Below are 12,805 nucleotides of genomic sequence, written 5' to 3' on the forward strand. Positions count from 1 at the left end.
GATAAATTTGGGTTGAGTTGATCCAGACACGGTTTGGGCTCCATAGGTAACTGTTAATTACTTCACGCTGATTCAACAGCAAGTCAGATGGAAAAAAGACAACAACAGAGAGCATTACGTGGGTGGCGTTTCATGAAAGGGGGGAAGGAGGGGGAGAACAAAAACAAACAAAAAAACAACCCCATGAAAATTATTAGTGTTTGCTCGTAACATCTTTAAAAGAAAAACATCTTTGAAAGTTGCATGATTGTTTCAATGTGTGTTCACATACATATACACATATAGGCACACAGACATATCAAAGGGAATGCTTCAGCTCTCAAGTCATATGAAAAAGGAGTGCCAATGATTGTATCAGAGTTGCTGTGCTCAGCAGCCAAAATATACACACACATTTTGGAAAGGCCTTTCACTAAACCAACTTGACCCAATTAGCCTTCCACCCTTAAGAGTAACCTAGAAACAATTTCAGATAGATAGATGGATAGATGGATGGATGGATAGACAGACAGAAAGACAGATAGATAGATGTCCTCCAGATGTTGTTGAACTCTAACTGCCATCAGCCCGAGTCAGCATGGCCAATTGCCAGTAAAGCTGGGAGCTGTAGTCCAAAATATCTGGATGCACCAGGTTGGAGAAAGTTGCATTAAACTATGGGTAGTTCCATAGTGGCCGATGGCCATATACAAGATATATGCTAAATCTCTCTTTCTTAGTGGAATACGTTGGGTGCAAGACTTTGGAAGCTACATGTTTGCTGAAGCTATGAGATTCACTGGCACAGTTCAATTTGTTCCACCTCTGGCTTTTCACAGCATTTTCACAGTTCTAATCTCATTTGGCCCTGGTTTCATCTGGTTTTAGTCATCATTATTTTGGTTTTCTGCTGTTTCTTAAGTTTATTATGTCTAAACTTGTTTCAATTTCAATTGGTTGATTTTTTGGATGAATTGTTAGAAGCTCTGTGTTGAAAGGGAGGGAGATGGAAATGTGGGAACTAAATAAATAAATGGCTTTGCTAAAAGAGGAAGACTGGGCCACGAGCTGCGAGTTCAATTTGTTGTAAAAACCGTAATAACAATCAAATATATGCAAACTACTTCATGTGAAATTATGATAGCCTGCGTGTGATTCAAGTCGAAATCACATAATTACATAATTCATTATGCTAAGGCTAGACATGCACACACTTTTCACATAGCGATTATGGATGGCTGAATTGCCCTGTCCTTCCCCAATCTGTCTGGAGCCACAGTCGTGTCTTTTTTTAGCCCAGGAAGCAGAAAGAGGTGACCCTAGCATAGATAATTCTCAGTGCATGACTTCTGAGTCTTTCTAGTGTGCAGAGGTTAGAACTACTCATTTTATTCCTCCCTCCTTTCAGTTTTATATAGTGTCTTGTATATGCTGAGGTGGCCGAGACCTCCCCAGGAAACATGAACATGTCATTGTCGCAATGTTGCTGTGCAAACAGGAGGTTGGCCACTGAATCATGGGTTATATGTGATAATGTCTACAGGAGACATGGATGGCTTCTGCTGCATAGATTGTGGGAAGATGATTAATACAAGGGAGGGCAACCTCTGGCCCGTGGACATAATCTGGCCCGTTCTGGCCCACAGAGGGTTTGGGATCCTTGATGGCCCCTCTCCTGGCCTGGGGAGAGGAATCCACTTGCTATCTCTGATCAGAGATCTAACTTAACAAGGGGATAACCCACAACTGGCTGGGGCTTGCAGGACCAGGTCTTGAAAGCCCCAGCCAAGTCCCTTCCCGCTTGCACCCTGATCCCCGACAGTTAATAGATTGTCCTTCACACCTGTGCTGCAGAATTCTGATCAACACAATACTGGAAAAGGCAGTGTCAAACAAAATGCCCTTTAAAATACATGTTCTCCCAATCAACCTATCTGAGAGCAAAGCCCTTGAGGCTAGGAGACCATCTAACTGGACATCCCTAACCTTTTTGGGTCAGTGGGCACATTTGAAATTTTGAGAGAGTGCTGTGTGCACTCTCACAAAATGGCTGCTATGGTAGGGCTGGTGCATTCACAAAATGGCTGCCATAGTGGGTGTGGCCAGTCACAAAATAGCTGTTGCCCAGAAAGCAAACTGGTGAGGGTCAAAGACATGTAACTTGGCCAGAAAGCTGAGTACAAGGTAGAGGCAGGCAAGGTCTGACCCCAAACACCAGATCACATACTTGCCCAATGTGGAGTAAAGAGTAATTATTGGAAATAAAGATGGCGCTAGAGGCCGGGACTTTGTTTTGCGGTACACCAGCCTCACAGTTAAGGTATTTTTTAATTTAAAAAATCAATGGAAGTAAAAATCAGGAGGGGGCAGGGATCCTCGGGGGGGCACCAACAGCGGTGTCTGTGGGCACAGGCAGAATGTTAGAGACTCCCTGTCTAACAGCACAATCCTATGAAGGTCTACCCAGAAGTATGTACCACCGAGTCCAATGGAGATTTACTCCCAGGTAAGTATGCAAACAATTGAAGCCTAACAGTGCAATCCTATGCATGTTTACTCAGAGGTAGGTCCCACTGAGTCCAATGGGGCTTACTCCCAAGTAAGTGTGTAAAGGAGCTTGCAGTCTAGCAGTGCAATCCTATACATGTCCACTCAGAAGTAGGTCCCATTGATTCCAATGGGGCTTGCTCACAGGTAAGTGTGCAATGGACTTAGACGTTTGGGTGGGGCTGTTTGCATGTGTTCCCCAGCCGCTACTTCCATAGGAAGCACCAGTGTGATCAGCCCTGCCTAGGTGTCCGAGTCATTTAGATACAGTCCCCAACCATGTGGGTTTTACTCATAGATAAATGGTTCTCATGTGGTCAGGAAAACGTTTAAAGGTCACCAAAGCCAGGCCAGAAAAGGTGGGGAAAGAAAAGAGATTTTTGTGGGCTCCAGGCATAGATTAAAAACCTTTGTCTCTTCTGCTTGAACTTCAACAACTGGCAACCATATGTGTAAGCAAACAAAGTTTTACTACTTTGCTCTTACAGAGATCATTCTCAGATCTTTCTTTCTTTGCCAGTTGGCCATGGAATGAAAAAGAACAATAGATTCAAGATAAAGTTATTTGCATTTGTGATGAATGCAAGTACTATCTACCTTGCATTATCCTAAAAAAAAAAAAAAATTAAACCACATTTTTAATTAACTGATAAACTATTAATCAAATTTTTGCAATGTTAGGTGACACATTATTCATTTAGATAGAATGACTGTGAACTTAACTAATCAAATCTGATTTGCTCACATATGCTTGATTGAAATACATTTTAACTAGCATATACAAAGAGAAAATCTTGGATTTCTTACCTAATCTTCAGAGTATACTGCTGAGTTAATAAGGGCAGTATTTTTTTTAGATGAGACCACCATTTCTTAATCTGCATATCAAAATCAAGAGCAACTTAATTGCAAAACACATATTCCTGAAATCTAATCATTATACTGCTTTAGGGTATTTTATTGAAGCATGTTAAATTATGGACAGAATATTAATGATGAAGCTAATCAAACCCAATTAGTCACTTCTAACAATAGTCCCATAAATATACAAGTCAGGTACTAAAGTACTGTAGGAAGGCTTTAATTTTTTTATATATCAAATTCATGTGGTATTTATGAATTACATACCTGTTATTTTTAATCTTAAAATCTAGCACTGGTCATTTCAAAGAAAATGAGCAGGACTGGAAGACAAATGAAGCTCTTCCATAATATTTATATTGTACTGTCAGCATATAAATACTAAGTTTGCTGTAATATTGTACTTTTGGAGGAAGTTACTAATGGGTTAGTGGAATAACATTTTGAAATGTTGTTGTTGTTCAATCGTTCAGTCGTGTCCGACTCTTCGTGACCCCATGGACCATAGCACGCCAGGCCTTCCTGTCCTCCGCTCTCTCCCGGAGCGTGCTCAAGTTCATATTCATTGCATCCGTGATGCTATCTAGCCATCTCATCCTCTGCCATCCCCTTCTCCTTTTGCCTTCAGTCTTTCCCAGCATCAGGGTCTTTTCCAGGGAGTTTTCTCTTCGCATTAGGTGGCCAAAATATTGGAGCTTCAGCTTCATTATCTGTCCTTCCAATGAGCACTCAGGGTTGATTTCCTTTAGGATAGACTGATTTGACCTCCTTGCAGTCCAGGGGACTTGTAAGAGTCTTCTCCAGCACCACAGTTCGAAAGCATCAATTCTTCGGCGCTCAGCCTTCCTTATAGTCCAGCTCTCACAGCCATACATTACTACTGGGAAATCCATAGCTTTGATTAGACGGACCTTTGTCGGCAAGGTGATGTCTCTGCTTCTTACTATGCTGTCTAGGTTGGCCATAGCTTTCCTCCCAAGGAGCAAGCGTCTTTTAATTTCATGGCTACAGTCACCGTCTGCGGTGAACTTGGAGCCCAAGAAAGTAAAATCTGTCACTGCTTCCATTTCTTCCCCTTCTATATGCCAGGAAGTGATGGGGCCAGATGCCATGATCTTCATTTTTTTAATGTTGAGTTTCAAACCAGCTTTTGCACTCTCCTCTTTCACCCTCAACAAGAGGCTCTTTAGATCCTCTTCGCTTTCTGCCATTAGGGTGGTATCGTCTGCATATCGGAGGTTGTTGATAATTCTCCCAGCAATCTTAATTCCGACCTCTGATTTATCCAACCCGGCATTTCTCATGATGTACTCTGCATATAAGTTAAATAAGCAGGGTGACAATATGCAGCCTTGTCGTACTCCTTTCCCAATTTTGAACCAATCGGTTGTTCCATGTCTGGTTCTTACTGTTGCTTCTTGACCCTCGTACAGGTTTCTCAGGAGACAGGTAAGGTGGTCTGGTACTCCCATCACTTTAAGAATTTGCCACAGTTTGTTGTGATCCACACAATCAAAGGCTTTAGCGTAGTCAATGAAGCGGAAATAGACGTTTTTCTGGAATTCTCTTGCTTTCTCCACGATGCAGCGAATGTTGGCGATTTGATCTCTAGTTCCTCTGCCTCTTCGAAACCCAGCTAGTACTTCCGGTAGTTCTCGGTTCGCATACTGCTGAAGCCTAGCTTGTAGGATTTTGAGCATCACCTTGCTGGCATGTGAAATGAGCGCAATGGTGCGGTAGTTTGAACACTCTTTGGCGTTGCCCTTCTTTGGAATTGGAATGTAAACTGACCTTTTCCAGTCTTGTGGCCACTGTTGAGTGTTCCAGATTTGTTGGCATATTGAATGCAGCACTTTAACAGCATCATCTTTTAGGATTTTAAATAGCTCGGCTGGAATACTGTCATCTCCGCTAGCTTTGTTGTTACTAATGCTTCCTAAGGCCCACTTGACTTCACTCTCTAGGATGTCCGGCTCAAGTTCAGTGACCGCACTATCATGGCTATCAGGGACATTCAGATCTTTCCTGTATAGTTCTTCTGTGTATTCTTGCCACCTCTTCTTAATCTCATCTGCTTCTGTTAGGTCCCTGCCTTCTTTGTCCTTTATCACGCCCGTCTTTGCACAAAACGTTCCCTTGAGATCTCCAATTTTCTTGAAGAGATCTCTAGTCTTTCCCATTCTGTTGTTTTCCTCGATTTCTTTGCATTGTTCATTTAAGAAGGCCTTCTTGTCTCTCCTTGCTATTCTCTGGAACTCTGCATTCAGTTGGATATATCTTCCCCTTTCTCCCTTGCTTTTCGCTTCCCTTCTTTCGTGAGCTACTTGTAAAGCCTCATCAGACAGCCACTTTGCTTTCTTGCATTTCTTTTTCTTTGGGATGGATTTCGTTGCTGCCTCCTGAACAATGTTACGGACCTCCGTCCATAGTTCCTCAGGCACTCTGTCTATCAGGTCTAATCCCTGAAATCTATTCCTCACCTCCACTGTATATTCATCAGGGATATGATTTAGGTCATACCTGAACGGTTTAGTGGTTTTCCCGACGTTCTTCAATTTAAGCCGAAATTTTGCAAGAAGCAGCTCATGATCTGAGCCACAGTCGGCTCCAGGTCTTGTTTTGACTGACTGTATGGAGCTTCTCCATCTTTGGCTGCAAAGGACATAATCAATCTGATTTTGATATTGACCATCTGGTGACGTCCATGTGTAGAGTCGCCTCTTGTGCTGTTGGAAAATACTAGTAAGCAAAAAATGCATTTAGGATTTGCATTAAGAAGCTTCTGCATTAGAATATCGGCACAATGCACATAGACACGTGACTTTGGCTTTCAAGTTCTAATTATTCACAACACTTTAAAGAAAGAGGGCATGACCTCCAGAGTTAAAGGGTGGTGCATCTACTGTCAGGCGTTGGTGGAGTACTAGAACTGGAAACCCACAGCTTTGTACACAGCTGCCCCCTTATGGTGAACTTTCAGAGCCACAGGTTGGAGCATTTCCATGAACAGTGATGGTTCCTAGGTTCCTGAGTGGCTCTGCCCACCCAAGGTGACCATTGGTTCTCCTCACCAGGAACAGCTGTTCAGGCCAGGACTTCCTGTTCAGGTGAGGATTTCAACTGGGCAATGCTAGTCTTTCCTGGGCTCCTCCCCTGGTATGAATCCTGGCTCCTACTTGACAGTGGTCAACAACTCAGGTCTGACCACTATGAACCTAAGAAGCTGCCTTACACTGAGTCAGACCATTGATATTGTGGGGGTCAGGGCTCTGGAGGCCATGGTGGCTCAACACTCCAGGTTTTGGGTGGACCTTGGGCAAGGCACCCCGAATGCCCACACTCTCAGAGAGTCTACTTTGTCACCACCATTGTCATCATCTGCTACTGCTCCTCATCCTCTTTCCTATCATTGCTGAACTTGCTTGCTTGACAAGTGGAGAGGCAGTGAGCAAGCAGGCAGTGGCATCTGCTGTTCCTCCCTCTCACCACCACCATTGTCTGGGCCAGAGTGAGAGGCATGGGAACAAGTATGTTGCAATGGTAAAGAGGAGGAGAAAGTCCTGGGGTCTCTTATTAGCAGGCCTTTCCTGGTGTGTGGGCCCTTGTCAGGTGGCCAGTCATTCCTACCCTTAACACTGGCCCTGTCCACAGTAAATCACCCCCCACCCCAATTAAAGATTGCTCTAGAATTGTATTTAACTACATATAAGGAATGTCGTTCTTTATTGACAACCATAAGGACTTCACTGAAAACTATTAACTTCATATTTATTATTTCTTTATTTACTTATTCATGTTTATACTGCCCAATAGCTGAAGCTCTTTGGGCAGTTCACAAAATTAAAACCACAAAAATACAACAGAAAATACAATGTAAAATATAATAGATTAAAACTATGGAATAAAAATACAACCAGAGTAAAAAAAAAGAAAAGAAAAGAAGTAGTGCAGATATTCAAAAAGCAATAGTGGATTTAAGACAGCAGAGCTAAAAATCTGGAATGCTAAAATGGTAAAAATGCATGGAAAAATCAAAAGGACTTCACCTGGTGCCAGAAAGAATACAACGTAGGCATCAGGCGAACCTCTCTAGGTAGTATGCACTGTGTGAAGTTTTTTTTTAAATCATGACATGCAAGTATTGGCACTGAGTAAGAAGTACTTGAGAAGTAAATCCTTGAGCGAAAGATGGCATGTTTCAGCTAGAACCCTTCCCACCATGGTCATAACTTTGCCACTGTCCAGTCTTGTCCAGGCAGTGACCACACACAGGTCAAGAGCATGCTGATTCCACCAAGCAGTCTAGACCTGGAGCAGGTGGGTCGGGGAGAGGATAAACAGGCAGGTTTCAGCCCTGGATCAGAACTCTAGTAAACAAGGGTAGTCAGAGGCAAATATTTAAGGTTACCAGACAGTGCCCAGGGAGAAGACTTGTTCAGATAGAAGCTCAATCTCAACTGAACCCTGTTATCCTATCCCTCTCAGGGTCTGCTGCCTTTGCTTAGGAGTGCTGAGCCTTACAGGACTTAAAGTCCTCCGTCCTGGAGTCTGGTCGGTGCCTGAATGAGAGACCGCCTGGAAGCTCCATGTAAGCTAAGGTTGAACAATGTGTGGCCCTCCAGATGTTGTTGGGCTGCAACTCCCATCCCTCACCACTGACTATGCTGGCTGGAGCAGTTGGCCAAAATGTGTGGAGGGCCACAAGTCGCCCACTCCTGATGGAAGCCACCATTTTCAAAAGCGGCCCCATATTTAATGCACTGCAGGAATTCAAAGAGGAGTTTACGAGAGCACACACAACCCCACCTTTAAAACCCCAGCCAACACTCAAGCGGCTAACACTGAAGTAATAGGGGGGAAACTCTAAGAGATTAAGTCAAAACCAGCAAGCAAGCCTGATGGGCTGGTGTCAAAGGTAGGCGAAGTTGGGCACCTGCTGAGGGCCCACATCCAGGCAGGAGCCCAGTGACAAGAGCCCCCAGGTCTTTCTCCTCCTTTTCACCGTTGCGAGTTGTTCACCCAACTCTTGCTCTGGCCCACATAACAATGGTTGTGGAGAGGAGGAGCAGAAGATACCACTGCCTACGTGCTCACTATCTCTCTCCCTGTCAAGCAAGCAGGTGGTAGCAATAATGAGAAAGCTGGTGAGCAGCAGTAGCCGCTGGTAACAATGGTGGTGAAAAAGCAGACTCACTGAGGGAGGTGACACAGTGAGGGTGTCTTTCCCAAGGGCCCTCAGAGACCTAGAGCTGGCACTGCGACTGGAATCTTTTAAAAGGATATCACCTGACCTGCTCAGGCCTATTGGTGCAAGAAGACTGCGTTGGTTAGTTTTGCTGCAGTGCCTTCCTTTGGCCAGGGATGGATGGTGGTACGGAAGCCAACATCCTTCTGAGCAGCAATTAAAGCTGACTTGGCAATCATTCTGGGAAAAGTCTTTTTCAATGTGCAATGACAATAACCTAGTCTTCCCCAGCCTGGTGCCCTCCAAATGTTTAGGACTTCAGCTCCCATCAGCCCCAGCCAGCATGACCCATGGACAGGAATGCTGAGAGTTGTCATCCAAAATATCGGGAGGGCAACAGGCTGGGGTGGGCTGCAGCAATCTCTATCATAGTGCACAAAGCGATCTTCAGAAAGATATACCGTGCACGATTCTGCCATGTTGCGTACTAACATTGCCAAGCAAATTTTCCTCCAAAGATTATGAAAGGATTTATGCTCCTAAATAATTTCTTAAGCAACACACACACACAAACACAGCACCCACTAGATTTGCTTCAGCGCAGGCATAAAGGGGAACAGAGTCTGTGGTTTCTCTCAATTTGTTTCACAGCCTTACTACAGTTCCTGTTTTTAATAAAGATTAATGCAATGCTCAGTAGCGTTTGGAAGTTGACTGGGAAGAATTAAACAAAACTGGTAGGGAGTCAGTAAATAGGAGATGCCTTGGGCAAGAGAATACAGTTTGTTAGAACAGAACAGATGGTAAGGAACAATACAAAAGGTGAAGGAAATAAAAGGAGTTGTGGGCACGAAGGGAAATAGATTGAATTTTAGCTGTTAAAAGCACCAAGTTTGTTAATGAATATATTATATCAAGTGAATAGGGAAAATATATACAAAGGGCTTGCGTCATTATCAAGAGTGAAACAAAACGTGCAAATAGGTAAGAGTTTTTAAAATAAACAATGTAACAATGAAACATTAACACTGACGCTGCTTATTTTCTCATGCTTGCCTGAAGGCAAGAAAATTGGGAATTCTCCATTCTTTCCTCTCCTGGGTGAGGTACTAGCGTGAATTCATGATATCCCAGGCAAGCGGGTTGCTTTACCTTATTTACTGAGCACATCTTGTTCCAGTTCTCCCCTTAAAGTGAAGTCACAACTGTGTAAATTTGGAACCGATTGTCCTATTTTGCAAATAGATTGCAACCAGATGCAGTTGATTAGATCACAAAACTCCTCCTTTTGGAACCGAGGAAGGAAAAGGAGCTGTATCAAGCATATCTGCAGCTTTGGAAGTTGATGGTGTACAAGAAAGGAATTCATATGTCTTGATCACAAGGTTGCAAGTTCTACCACACTGAATCAACCTAGCTCACTACCAGGTACGTAACATGTTTTAGTGGGACGACAAAGTTTCAATTAACTGCTCCCGCTGACTCCTAAACCTCTGGCCATAAGAAGTTACAAATATGTCAGAGCATCTCTATACCAGCCTAAAATCCTGCATTTAAAATGGGGCTTTTTGCTTCCATTTTAGATGCAGGATCACAACAAGACTCCCTTGACACGTGCTTCCTTCCCCCCTTATCTGAGTCTTCCATATGTTTCATCATACAGCCGCTAGATGGCGCTGTGGTCTAGCTCCTCATATTGTGCATTTTCCTCTTTTCACAGAGGGAACTCAAGCGCTGTAATTTGATAGCTCATTACCTCCGATCTTTTAAAAAACGGAATAAAGGTCATTTAGTGTGGAAGATGCCCTGGAGGTTGATGATGTCATCTAAAGGGCCCACAAACCTCTGTGAGTAACCAATCTCAATAGCAGGATAAAAGCTCTGTGTGAAGAAGCCCTCAATTGTTATTTATTTTATGGCATTTATATTCCACTTCCATTCAGGGAACTTAAAGTCAGTTGATTGTATCCAGTGGTGTCATTCCACTAGTGCAAAGCTTCTACCACTTGTGGAAACCCTGTTTGTATCCTTGCACAAGTGTCACATCCAATATTTTGCACTTGCAGAGTTCTGGCACAACTCAGTTGGGTTGGGTGTTGCTTGTGTTAGTTCTCCTAGCGGTTGTGCAATCACCAGAACAATGCCAACTCTTGTAATTTTTCTGCTAGCATACGGTTGGCTATAACCAAGTATATACTGGCCTCCTAGGTGCTCTCCCCTCCAGGAACTGACCAGACCAGATCTGATTAATTTCAGCAAAGCTGCTGCTTAAGGCACCATCAGACCATGCCTGGAGAATGATATGCTTTCTAGTCTTCTCATCTAGTAACGGTTAATGAACCTATTGTCCATTAATAGACCCAGTGCTTTGGGAAAATAATTTTACATATTCCTCCCACCAGAATGGGAACCATTTTAAGGAGGAAGGGACATCATAGCATGGGTGGGCTTTATATAATGTAAAATCTGTTCTCTTGTTAGGGATCCAAAAAGGCTTCACGCAACCATGTCTTCCGCGGGACTCCAGCTTTTCCCTAAGGTCTCTCCAACAAGAAATGTAGAGCCTGCAAGCACACGCATGTAAAGCACTCTTTCCATTTGCCTTTGATCCTCTTTCCTCTGCGCTAAAGGCAAAAGCAGACAGGAAAGGTCTTTGTGTTTTCTCTCTGCTGCACCTGGTAAAGTTCAAACTGTTCGTTTGCCTGACCTGGGATAAAGAACTGCCTTAATGAAGGCTGAGAACCCCTCCTCTGTAAAGTAACAAGTCATCCCAAGATGTTGTACTGGCACGGCTGTGTGGTTCAAAGCTCAGGCGCACGTCTCCTCAAGAGATTCAGTTAGAAAAGGTGATGACACTGGAATAATGGAGAAATGGGAAAGAGGCCTGCTGTACATGTGTGTACTGGGCAATCTGCTCAAGCTAAAAGCCTCCCAGCCAACACAGAGCTAGTGCAAGCCCAGAACCTTGACCAGCCATTGCAATCTGTAACAGAATTCCAACAAACAGGCAGTGTAGAGGCTCGCAGGGTCAGATGTGTAACTCTGACATGGTGCCATCTCCACGAGTCACCAATTTGTTTCCAGCAATTCAAAGTGCTGTTTGTTGTTACCTTTAATGCCCTAAACCAGGAGTAGACATACTTTAGGCTTCCTGGACCAACTTTGCTTTTTGGTTTTTTGTTTGTACAAAAGATACAAAGATCCACCAACCAGAGCCCGGTGCAAAAAGACACAGAATTAAAAAAAATCTGATCCCAGGAATGTGAGTACTAGAACTGAACTGAGCTCACAGTCCTTCTACTAAAAAAATCCACTCCTGACTTCCTCAAGCTTTCCTCATTCTAGCAGTAAAATTTAGTAGGGATGTCACGAGCACAGTTCGGGGTTCAGGAATTCATCCAACAACCCCCGCCCGTGACCCTCAAACTGCGCCCACCAAGATGCTGTCCTTGTTCGCCCCCTGCTCGTGCCCACTCGTGCTCCCCAGTACTCACTGCAAACCCGTTCGGTGAGTGCCGCCATTTTCGCACCTTTGATTTCTGCATAAAACAGGAAGTTAAAAAATGCACATATTCAAATATGCGCAGTTTGGAGCTGGGAAAGCTAAATATGCGCAATATTAGAGGTATAATCCCTCTAATATTGTGCTTATTTAACTTTCCCAGCTCCAAACTGCGCATTTGAATATGCATTTTTTTTACTTCCTGTTTTATGCAGAAATCAAAGGTGCGAAAATGGCGGCGCTCACTGAACAGGTTCGCAGTGAGCACTGGGGAATTCACTGAACTCGTGGGTGGCTTGAGCGCAGGTTCGGAGGGATGCGATCAGGGGCGCTGCTTTGGCAAGTGCCTGGAGAAGCTGAACTAGGGTGAGTTCTTACTTCCCTAAATTTAGGCAACATAATGTTGCTGCTATTGCTAAACAATTGGTTTAAAAAAATCTTTGATCTACTTCAAATCTCCCAGAGATCTCCCAGTACTTCCTGATCTACCTTCAGCAGTGTAGTGAAGCCAGAGCTCGCAGGACTGCACCATCTGCCACCTGCTCTGAATTATCTGTTCCTTCAGAGTTTTAGCAGCAATCATCACAGTAGCTGGGGAGAAATGAATTTTGCCTGTAATAATATATAGTTCCGTGTTGTAATGCAAAGTATTTGGGGGTGGCCTGGTCTTGAATGGGTGATTAAGACCCATGAGATTTACAAAAGACCTGCTCCTAGCTGATGCAAACTGC

The sequence above is a fragment of the Heloderma suspectum genome, chromosome 8, assembly GCF_057233095.1.
Source record: "Heloderma suspectum isolate Gila_16-S chromosome 8, 16-S_ref, whole genome shotgun sequence".
In the NCBI taxonomy this organism is placed as follows: Eukaryota; Metazoa; Chordata; class Lepidosauria; order Squamata; family Helodermatidae; genus Heloderma; species Heloderma suspectum.